Below are 12,801 nucleotides of genomic sequence, written 5' to 3' on the forward strand. Positions count from 1 at the left end.
GATCCGGCTGGCTGGGCGGGTATCCGCTCCCTCCCTCCCTCACTGCTCCATGTGTGTCTCTCCTGAAGCTGCACGCTCAGTCAAAGAGAACAACCTTCCCAGATAGAGGAGAACCATTCTTCCAACATGAGTATACGGGTAGCTGCACTCCCCTGCTAGAACCTCCAAACAAGCTCCCAAATACTTTGTTGACATTTCGAGCTGTCTGCTACTGCACTGGTTCCAAGACAGAACTCATATCCGAAAATAACATGAATTTTTTGACTTATCCATGGCTTCACAAAAATTACTCTAAAAATTTTTTGGAAGGATAATCACAAGCCAAAATGTGTGTTTGAAAGAACGGGGATGTACCTTCACAATAAAAATAAAACAAGAAATGTCAAATTGAAACATCAGAGGTATCAACTATCAAACTTAGTACTTAAGGAAATTGGACATTTCATATATAATAACCTAATATTTTATGTCACTTTGTTCAAACTATTGTGTATAACTAATTTCCACCATGTGATCCTATGTCATTCTTTCCAATCAATGTACCCAGATACCCTTAAATACTCCTGCATCTCCATATTGTTAAATGACTAATTCATCCTCTTATAGTATAAGATGTTCAAACTGTTTTCTATTATACAAGAGTTATCTTCTTTATGTTTTCAACAAATTACTGTGCTTACAAATTTTACCTAGCAAGAGAAAAACAGTCACCAGGAAATTAACCCTGACAGAGCCAAAGAAGGTATAGGAACAAAAACAATAAACATTATGACAAAGAATGTGTAGGAACAGAAACAACATACATTACGAGAAGTCTTGAAAGAGGGAACCTAGAAGGCTAATTTGGAAGATAATTTACTGATGCCTGAAGAGTTCTAAAAATCTTAAGAAAGTAGGAAGAGAAATAACTGCCTGTTTAAGAATCAAGATACAGAAGAACAGAACATCATTCAATTTAAGCTGGAAGTAAGACTTGAAGAAATAGACCATTCACTTTCTAAGGCCAATGTTAGGAAGAAGAAGGAAGAATGGATACATACAGCATCACATTCCCTTCTATGACACAGGGACCGTAAGAGTCACTGGAAGCTAACTGGGATGGTATCCTGCAGACATGGAGTATACAGGTGCGTGCAGGAGACATACACATCATGCTTGCTGCTGCAGTACAAGAAGTCAAATTCCTGAAAGCAGTACTCTATTAATAAAAGAGTGCCAAGTTAGTGTTAGGGTAAGTACAGACTAAAATCCATCACAATTCTATACAGAGACAGACCAAATAAGTAGCAAATAAATTAAGGCAAATAAAACAAAGAATATGCAAAGCTGATAAACAAGGAGGAAGGAGGGGCTCAAAGGATCCTGAAATCTATGCTCCATGATGCTTTTGGTTGATTCTCCAAACTTAAGGCATGGGTATGCTGGAAGTATCTATGAGGGATAAAGTGGTATGGACAAAAAGAGAGATAGAGAAGAGGAAATGCCCATCTTGAATGCAGAAAAAAAAGATGATGAAAATAGAATGGAAGGAAAAAAGCAGCCCTCTAACGTGACAGTCTACATCCTCAAGACTACATAAACCAGAGGAAAAATAGTTGTATAATCGAAACATAATGCCCGAGTATAATGTTGCTAATGATTTGCTTTTGGTAAAGATGAATATCTAAGAATTAAGGGTCTTACTGTGGCTTGGTTCCAAAGCCATAAGCCACAGAAACCTCACCCACATCACCCCACCACCAAACAAACTGGACTCAGATTGTGGCAGTAAACAATCAAATTTAAAAGCCCAGAACTCTAAGAATCTGTAATCATGCCTTGTAATAGTCATAATTATTACCAGTTATTTTCCCATTGCATCCAAAATACAAGAATGTTATGCTTTAAAAAGAATAAAGTCCCTCTTTCCCAAACCCTCTTGAACTATTCGGTCTGAAAGCAATTAGGAACAGATCAAGGAAAACATCTGCTTCAGGTTGGAGGCTGCATTAGCCCAGACCTTATTAGAGCTCAAACAGTGTGAGGAAGGAATTTAAGTAAAAGAGAAAACTAAGAACTGTAAAGTAACAGCTTGAAATTAAGGGTATCTCTGTGAATTCATGGTTCCAATAGAGAGATGGAAATAACGTATGTGAAGGAGAGTACATATTTTAATAGACTTTTATATATAAACTTTTCTATATACGCACACACACAGAGTCCCTAGCTCTGTCCACTAAGAGGACCTGGAAGCAGCAACATCTTAACACCTATGTCTTGGTTTCTAAATACTATTCTCCACTAAAAGAAAAAAAAAAATTGCTGATTCTACATCTGTGGAAGAAAAGTACAAAATGAGGCCAGGCACAATGGCTCACACCTATAATCCTAGCACTTTGGGAGGCTGAGATGCGAAGACTGCTTGAGCTCAGGAGTTCAGGACCAGCCTGAACAAGAGTGAGACCCAGTCTCTACAAAAAATAGAAAAATTAGACAGGCATGGTGGCGTGCACCTGTAGTCCCAGCTTCTTGAGAGGCTGAGGCGGGAGGACTGCTTGAGCCCAGAAGTTTGAGGTTGCAGTGAGCTATAATAACATCGCTGCACTCTAGCCCAGGCAACAGAGGGAGACCCTGTCTCAAAGACAAAAAAGAAAAGTACAAAATGAACTTGAAACATCTAGTTGTACTTTCCAGAAAGCAAGGAAATGCCCAAGGAATGATAGAATATGGTACAAGAACAAAGAAGCCAGCTTGAAGGGGCTCCCACTGACCAAACTGCAAACGTTTTGAGCATTAAAATAAATAATAACAGTAATTATAATCCATTGAATAAAATATAAAACCATAAGGTCATATTGATATGAATAAATTGGCACTCTCAGGAATAAGATATTAAAGTGATTTCAAAGTACCTTCTTTGAATTTAAAAAGTGAAAAGAGTAACTTTAGAAACCTGGCAGTTAATACTTTAATCAAGTGATCAAAGCTGTTGTCATCAGTATTGGAACAAATAAAAATTGGGCACCTGATTGCATTCTTTTCTTCTCAGTCTGTTCTATAATATTCCTACCAAGGAAGCAAATTCTGTTTCTAATCATGAATTTAGAGACAATCATTTGAGTTAGTTCCAATTTTTGACCAGTGACAAAGATTGTTTGTTCAACCAAACTTTAGTCAGGCTCCTGAACATTCTCCTAGGCCCATGTGTGTACTTCCCTGTAAAATCCAGTTTTAGCAAGAACCCTGGTTAAGTCAACTTAGCAGGAAAACCCCATCCTGCATAAATGATCACCTTCAATATTTAATTGTGTTCCTTATTCTCCACTATCCCCCAGCTGATGTCTGATCACCTTGGTCTGTCTTCAGCAAGAATCCTGTTATGTCAGTTAAGCCAGAATTCCTCCCGTTATCCCTGAGGTTTCCTCTTAGTAATTCTCCACCCACCAACCCCCACCTTGCTCTTGGGCTATAATTTCCCATTTGCCCATAGTATATTTGAAATTGAGCCCAGTTCTATACTGAGGGCTCTTTTCTCCTACTGCAATATACCTGAATAAAATCTGTTTTTACCACTTCAACTACTGTCCAGTTCTGGATTTTCTTTGATACCATAAGAAATAATGTTTTGTTATATGCTTACATAAACCTATGTGCATTCCTTTATTTTCTTGAGATAACGTCCTAGAAGTCAATAAACACACATGTTAAATGTTGGTATACATTGCCAATTTGTCTTCAAGAAAGAATAAACAATTTATAATTCTTTGATTGCAAGTGAAATTGAATGTATTTTCCCCATTTACTTGTCAATTCACAAAACAGAAAATATAAATGACTGCTTTGACCTTTGCAGCATTTTCATTGTAATCTTTTTATGATTTATAATCATTATTTATCTATAATTAGTGATATTTATTATAGACACTTTTCAAGCTTGTACTGATTTTTTGCCGTGCAGAACTCTAGAGTCTTCCCTTTCAACCACCTATACCAGCATGATTCAGAAAATAGGAATACAACCAAACTTTTAACAGGATTCTTACTTAAGATATGGTAGATCCTCCAAATACTACTTTCCCAAATTCCTGTAAAGTACTACATGAAAAAGTCTAGAGCTCTTCTGAGTGATTCACTATGTATTTGATTCATGATAACAAATTTCAGTAGAGCCTTCTATTTATGTATTACTTACCTGTTAAATTCCCCCAGAAATATAAAAAGTTTTTCTACTCTTCTCAGCCTGAAACCCATTTTCTTTTCTGCTTTCAAAAATAAATGTCAGGTCATCCAAGACCAAAGGCTTTTCCTACTATATCTAAAGAAAATCCTGCTAATTTCTCAAGCTACCTCAAGCATAAATCTCTCACATAACTTCCATTATCAATTTTGTTGGAAAAGATGTTCTAGGCCAGGCGTGGTGGCTCACGCCTGTAATCCTAGCACTTTGGGAGGTTGAGGCAAGAGGATGGCTTCAGCCCAGGAGTTCAAGACCAGCCTGGGCAACATAGCAAGACCTCATGTCTAAAAAATTTTTTTTTAAATTAGCTAGACATGGTGGCACACATCTCTAGTACCAACTACTTGGGAGGCTGAGGCAGGAGGTTGGAGGCTGAGGTAGGAGGATCACTTGAGCCTAGGAGTTCAGGACTGCAAGAGCAGTGATCATGCAACTGCACTCTAGTCTAGGTAACAGAGTGAGACTCTTGTCTCTAAAATTTAAAAAAGAAAACTTTAAAAAAAAGATGCTGTACACGGACAGAAAACACTTCACCAACCAATAACAACCAAATCAATTTCAAATTGAATCCTAACTCTCACTAATAGGCAAGTTTGTTTAATAATAACTATATACTTAAGGGTTTGTTACAACACTGAAATGCTTTGAGAAGCATCAAGGATTAGGTCTAGTTTGAATACAGCCTCTGCCATTTACCAACTATGTGACCTTGAGTAAGTTACTTAAGCTCTCTGTGCCTTATTTTTCTCATCTATAAAATTAATGATGACTTCACTATTAATTTAAGGATTAAATTACAGTACTTAGAAAGGGCCTGGGCCATATTAAATGCACAATGAATGATAGCTTCCTTTCTTTAAAATATTTAAAGAAATTTATCATGTTTCATTTTAGTCTGTACTTCATTTCAGGCTAAAAACACATCCAAATTCTTCAACAGTTATTCATGTGACATGAAGTACAGATAAATGAGATGAAGCTTATAAAGTACCTTTTTAAAAATTCACTTAAAAAACTAAGGAAAGCAAAACATTAATCCCAGATTTAACTGTTATAAAAAGTGGAGTTCTACCACTTTCATTTATCAAATTGGTATAAAACAAAAAATAGCCAAAAATGTTTGGTAAATCTAGCCACTGTCCTCTAGAAGAAAATACTTTTCTTCAAAGCCTGTCACCACCTCACACCACTCTCAGAACTTCCTCAAGCTCACTTCCATTGTATCCTGCATTTTGATTCAACTTGCTTTTTTAGGCAAGGCAAATAAAGTTAGTTCTGGGTATAGATAAGCAGAGCCAGGATCTAAAAATCAGGGGTTTTGTGGATTTAACTGATAAGAAAAAGCAAAGATCTGGGGCAACCTGACCTTCCCTGAAACACGTTTGGTCCTTAGGTAGTACTTGATCAATAATCACCAGTTCTGATTATCAGGTCTCAGCCAAATATAAGGATTCAGAAATCTGGACTATTTGACCCTCCACAGGCTTAGTTCCTTTGGGAGAATGGGCAATGCAGCAATCTTCCACAATTAACCTCAGGATAATTACTGAGCCCATCTCTTAGAGTGAGCATATTCCCAGTACAAAATCAACTTAACTATTCTTTATGCTTTATTTTCCACAACAGTCTTCCTTTCCCTTTCCCTTGATAATCAAAGTTGACTTTCCTTTTCACTGGGAATTGTGTTTTCTGACCTTTAGCCCATCCTCACCATCCTGGCTCAGTTGAGAGCTAACTGTACCTGAAAACTCTAACAAAGTAACTGGTGGTCAGGATGCATAGGACTAATTTAAAAATGAAGCTAAAGCACACATTTCTCCATGCTGGTGATTTACTGAAGTACACACATCAACTCCCATTTCACCATAAAAATGTTTCCCTTTTTGCATTTTTCACAATACAATCTCAAATTAGAGGGCAAAACAAGGTGCAATGGAAAAAAATTTTCCCCCTTAAGTATCTGGCATTTCTGAGAGTCAGGTCCAATATCTACATTCATGCACAATACTCAGTAAAGCATTTTGGTGACCCGATAGCTTTATTATACTTAGTAAATGACACATGCAATTTTCTAAATTCTTGACAGCAATGTGATCATTGAACCACAGCTGGTCACTGACTTCTATTTCCAGTGACTAATTAAATAATTCTCAGCTTTATTTTTTTAATTGGTGGTAGTCTTTAAAGACTACATTTACTAGAATATATCAGACATTTTCTCTAGAAGGACTATTAATAGTTTTTCTTGAGTTTTTCTGAAGTTGATACAAAGCCCCATCTACTTTAAAGTAAAGATGAAAGTAATGAATACCCCCAAAAATGTTTGTATAAGGCTTTAGGCAGCAGTTGTAAAACAAAATTAGCTTTTACTGTGCTGACACTAATTTTAACAAGATGAAACGCATTAAAAATTTGAAATAGAGAAGGAACACTTTTGGCTATAAATAAGACAATAACAAAAATTATTGCCTCATACTACCCTAGAAGATGACAATTTTTAAACCTAGAAGAGAATATAGCAGAAAGAGATTTTTTACAAAGTAGTCTTTTTGTTTTGGGTTTTTTTTGTTTGTTTGTTTGTTTTGTTTTTTTTTTTTTTTTTTTTTTTTTTTGGTGTTTTTTTGAGATAGGGTCTTACTCTGTCATGCTGGAGTGCAGTGGCCTCATCATAGCTCAAAGTAACTTGGAACTCCTGGCCTCTCAGCCTCCCAAAGTGCTAGGATTACAGGGTGTGAGTCACCACCAAAGCCAAAAGTAGTCTTTTTAAATTATAAGAAGACACCTTCCCAATAAGGATAAATAAATTAACCAGCAATAATCATAAGAAAATAAATCACATGAAAGAATAAACTAAAAATACTTCTAGTTTCACACAAGGTTGTCCTTCGTTCCTGCCAGACAGAAAAATGTAATTTCCAAATACATTGTGCAATTTTTTTCAACTCAGATAAAAACAGAAATTCATGAAAAATGTTTCAAATTAATTTAACATCAAATATTTTCAACAGATAAATGCAGAAGCTACTTCCAACATGTAGAATCATACTGACTTATCTTTTCCTTATCCTAGCACTGATAAACTGGCTCCTTCAAACTGACAGTTTTCCAGACATTCAAAAGAACAAAAAGGAACATGTAAATATATCATCTGTCTAGCATTCTGCCCAGGGGGTTGCCAATTGTTTATTCAAGGTCCCTTAGGGTCTAAATAACTAATGCCCCTTGAAATGAAGAATCATTAAACCAAATGTCAATTTTTAATCCTTAAACACTTATATTGTATTTGTGTATTTCTCTCTCGCTCCCTCATTAAATAAATGAAACTTTTATTGAGTAATGATAAGCCTCTTGGCCAAAATCTTATATAAAGCAAAGATTACGACTCAAACATTTGCCCGATATTAAAAAAACTTAGTAATGTGCATGGCTCTGATAAACAGAATAGAACCTGATATTGTAGTAAATAATAGAATTACTAAATTTAGCAAATTACCAAACACCCAGCATATAAATTACTGAATAAGAGTATACTTAGTTCCTTTACTGAGCTAGCTTCAATTTTGGTTTAATCATTTATGCTTTCTTTGTAGCTTGGTCGAAAAATAGTGTATTTGAAAAGGAATAATGACATCATAAAATACAGAAGGGATACTATATTCTAGGAAATTAAATCTTTGCTAATTTAAAATTTAATTTAAAATCTGCTGATATAAAATTTCAAGATTTTGATATATTCACTAAAATCCTGTTTTTTTATTTTCTTAAAAATATGCATATACAAAGGGTATGCCTTATCCTTTGATGAATACCTTCTACCACTTATTAAGGAAGAGCTGCCATTGTTCCTATTAGATTATGCTTTTTTACTGCATAAAATGTTGCAGAAGCCAGGGTATACTATTCAAACTAAAATTTGAAACTTGTATACTAAAAAAGTTTTGTATACTAATTACAGTTTTGATAATGTACACTGTTTCAAAATGAAAATGTGCAAATCCTCAATTTTTTATGCTAAATTATCAAATTACTTCCATGATAATATTTTGATAGAAAAAACTTTGACCTCACATAAAGTTGACAAGCTTTAATTCTTTTCCTGGGATCAGAAGCTATCCAATCTTAGTTTCTCTTTACGTGTACCACATATAAAATTTAGAAGTCTCATTCTGATATTTAAATTTCCAAATAGTCTAAATTTTTCTGCTATGAAACTCATAGGTTATGTTTTATATTCACATGATTTCTTCCAAAGAAATTCCAATTTGCACTAATATTGCCGTACTAACCAATAGTCTGTTATTCAATTTGAACAGTTCATTTTTTGTTGCTAATTATAAAAATTCAGAATTATAGTCATTACAAGACACAAAGGCTTAGGATGACAGGGACAGGTATTAACTGTGCTTTTATATAAAGAAAATAATCCAAGACCAAACCAAGACTAATATTTAATTTACCCAGATCTGCAAGAATAAACTGCCCTGCTCAGCACACAATTTCAACAACTATCAATTCATCCACAAATTTTTTTTCCCAAATCCTGCTTGAAACAGGAGAAAGAAAATAAACTTCAATACTTATTTACTTAATATATATTCATTTATTTACATATACAGATGCCGCTCGACTTACAATAGGGTTATGTAAATTCAATAAGTTGAAAATTTCAGATGATTCCGCCTTATAATGGTTCAACATTTTTTGACTCTACAATAGTGGAAAAATAGTATGTATTCAGTAGAAACTGTACCTCAAATCTTAAATTTTGACCTTTTCCCAAACTAGCAATTTGTATTATGATGCCAGTCGGCCACACAATCATGAGAGTAAACAAAACTGCCGGCTAAATTAAGTGCTCTGAGCATGTTTAAGGTAGTCTAGGCTAATCTATGATGTTCAGTAGGATAGGTGTATTAAATGCATTTTCAACTTACGATATTTTCAATTTACAATGGGCTTATCATGATGCAGCCCTATGTTAGTCAAGGAGTATCTACATTGTAAGTCATGCTTACAACACTTAAATTGGCTCACAGCTGGGCAAAATCACCTAACACAAAGCCTATTTCATAACAAGGTGGTAGATGTCTCATGTAATTTATTGAATACTGTACTGAAAGTGAAAAACAAAATGGCTGTACAGGTACCTGAAGTACAGTTTCCACTGAATGTGTATTGCTTTCACATCATAGTAAAGTTGAAAAATCGCAAAGTTGGGGACCCTCTGTATATTTATCTATTTTTTAAATGGCAGATAACTTAAATCTAGAGACCCAGCAAAAAGAAAACAAAAATCTATCAGTTAAAAATATTGACCAGGGAGAGACAACTCTTTATCTGGGGGCAGGGGGGTTGAATGTCAAGTGAAAAGAGTACTTAACAAAGTACAAAGGCAAGTATGGTAAGCAAAAGCATGTAAAAGTAAGAAGTAGGAAAACTGAAAACACTAGATTAGGTTAGATTTTCTTACCAAGGCAGTAATGCTCATGGCATCAATTAACAGAATGGAATAGAAGTAATAAATTTAAATGTAGAAACCATATGATCGTGACAAGAGCACAGCACAAGAGGATGAGGAAACAAAAAATCAGTTGTGGAAACTGAAACAATTAATAAAAAGAAAGACCAGCATCACAAATAAGACTTGGAATGACTGAAAAAGGAATGAACAATTAAAAAAAAAATAAGAGAAGTTAGGGAGGAATAGAAAATAGCTAAAAATTCCAGCTAAAAACGGAAAAAAAAAGGGAACTATTTGAGAAACATCACCATGATAAATTATACGAAATTGAAATAATAGGGAAATAAGTTATATTATAAGCTAGATCAATAACACAGGGTTTTTGTACATTTCACCAACAAATACAATAGTCTTCACGACAGCAAATTATTTTGTCATTCCGCACACAGTTTTGTGGGGTTAATTTTTTTTTTTTTTTACAACAGATTTACTAGAAAATGTACAGTGGCTTCAGAAAGAAATGTATAATACTGTTTCATGTTAAATATTACCCATGTCTCAGCTTTCTCTCTACTTTTTATCTCTTCTAAAACCTCCATGATTTAAATTTTGAAGAATATACTTAAAGCAATCAAAGTGTCCTATTTACTGTGCCCCATAACTGAAATTTAAGAGCAGCATATTCAAAATAAGAGGAAAATATTCTGCTCAGTTGACTCTGAACTTCTGAAAATATTGCATTTGCTCTGAGAAGTTACTGAGAAATTCACTATCACTGAGTTAAAGAGATGGCAAGTAAAAAGGTTCACAGGCATCAATGACTACTGCATTTTTCCCAAAAGAGGCTAGTCTAGAAAAACCATAGTTGGCTTTTTAAAACAGGACTTTGGAGGTAGATGGAGGAGCAAAAATCTGCATATCCAGCTCCAAATGGATTACCAAATTATTTCTTTTCCAAAGGAAAAAAGAAGTATCAGAGTATAATGGAATAAGCCAGGCACAGTAGCTCATGCCTGTAATCCTAGCACATTGGTAGGCTGAGGCAGGAGGACCACTTGAGCCCAAGAGTTTGAGATCAGTCTGGGCAACATAGTGAGATCCCATCTTTACAAAAAATAAAAATAAAAAAAATAGCCAAGCTGATGGCATGTGCCTGTTGTCCTAGCTACTCAGGAGACTGAGGTGGGAGGATCACTTGAGCCCAGGAGTTCAAAAATGCAGTTGAGGCCGGGCGCGGTGGCTCACGCTTGTAATCCTAGCACTCTGGGAGGCCGAGGTGGGCGGATCGTTTGAGCTCAGGAGTTCGAGACCAGCCTGAGCAAGAGCGAGACCCCATCTCTACTAAAAATAGAAAGAAATTATATGGACAGCTAAAAATATATATAGAAAAAATTAGCCGGGCATGGTGGTGCATGCCTGTAGTCCCAGCTACTTGGGAGGCAGAGGCAGGAGGATCGCTTGAGCCCGGGAGTTTGAGGTTGCTGTGAGCTAGGCTGACGCCACGGCACTCACTCTAGCCTGGGCAACAGAGTGAGACTCTGTCTCAAAAAAAAAAAAGCAGTTGAGTTATGATGGCACCACTGCACTCCAGTCTGGGTAACACAGTGAGACCCTGTCTCTAAAAAAAAAAAATAATAAAAGTATAATGGAACAATAAAGAAGATTAAAAATCTGCTAGAGTTTTATACTTTTTTCCTCTGTATTCCTCACTAAGCCACAGATGAAAAAAAAATGCACCATACCATTACAAGAAGTTAATAACAGAGGAAACCAGAGAGATGGGGATGAAGAAGGGTATGAGAACTCTCTGTAGTTTCCACTCAGTTTTTCTGTAAACCTAAAACTAATCTAATAATTATTTTTTCCTAAGAATAAAAATAATACAAGACTACTGATGAAATTTTGGAAAAGATACTAAAAGTAAATTTTGAAAATCAGAATTGCCAGTAGTCCAACTGCATAGAGATAATCAAGTAACTTCACAGTAAACTATTATATACCTTACATAGTTATAATTATATAGTATGTAAAGAATTACACATAACTTTTTTTTTTTACTTAACCTACTGTGAACATTTTGTCTTATCACTAAACACTATAAAATCTGTAAGAAATTAATCACAGTTCAACTTTGGAAAAAATTATTTTTGTTAACTCAAGTGAAATAATAGTGAAAAAAAATAAGGAAGACAAAAGGAATAAACAATCATAGCATGTGTTTCTGGAACACATGATTATATAGTACACAGCAAGGAAAAAGAAAAGTCCCCAACTACTGACAAATAGCAACATCAAGTTTGGAGCAAAACTCTCCAAGATACAATAGTTTGCCAAATAAAGGGAGAACAGCAGAATAGAAGGTAAAACCTTGCTGAGATGTCCCAAAAGAGGAAATAAAAGTATTATTTCTACCGAGTCTTTCCTTCAAAGTTCCTTAATTTTTCATTAATCTCTTTCTAGACTCACATAAATCCTTTTAGGGATACTCTATATTGCTATCAATTTTTTTATGAAACAGCACGAGATCTGGAAAAATACTACTGATATAAAATAATATCCCCTGTGTCCTAACTTGGTTTTTTTGAGACACTGTCTCCCTCTGTGTCCTGGGCTAGAGTGTAGTGGCATCATCACAACTCACTGCAACCTCAAAATCCTGGGCTCAAGCAATCCTCCTGCCTCAACCTCCGGAGTAGCTGGGACCACAGGCACTCACCATGACGCCCAGCTAATTTTTCTATTTTTTATAGAGATGGGGTCTCACTCTTGCTTAGACTGGTCCCAAACTAATGAACTCAAGCAATCTTCCCACCTTGGCCTCCCAGAGTTCTAGGACTACAGACATGAGCCACTGTGCCTGGCCCCCTAATTTGGTCATTTTAGTACGGCACATTTTTCAAGTTTACCTAATATCACCACCAAGCTTCCTATTAACACATAGAGAATTAGGATCCTGCATCCATACATGTGCTTTTGTACTTGAAAGGAACACAGAAGAAGAGATGGACAAAAATAAAATTGCCATGAGAGTTGCTGAACTAGTATGACCAGAACAATACTGTATTTCAGAGTAGCATTCCCTTTCCAATCCTCTCATTCAGAAAAATATGCAAAAGAAAACAAC

General features: G+C 35.4%; 1 protein-coding gene across 2 annotated transcripts in view; it reads right to left on the reverse strand.

The window, feature by feature from the left end:
- The window catches only part of LRBA (LPS responsive beige-like anchor protein), a 637,829-nt gene that overhangs the window by 464,320 nt on the left and 160,708 nt on the right, over window positions 1-12,801 (reverse strand). The window lies entirely within an intron of this gene.

This window comes from Eulemur rufifrons, chromosome 18 (assembly GCF_041146395.1).
Source record: "Eulemur rufifrons isolate Redbay chromosome 18, OSU_ERuf_1, whole genome shotgun sequence".
Classification (NCBI taxonomy): Eukaryota; Metazoa; Chordata; class Mammalia; order Primates; family Lemuridae; genus Eulemur; species Eulemur rufifrons.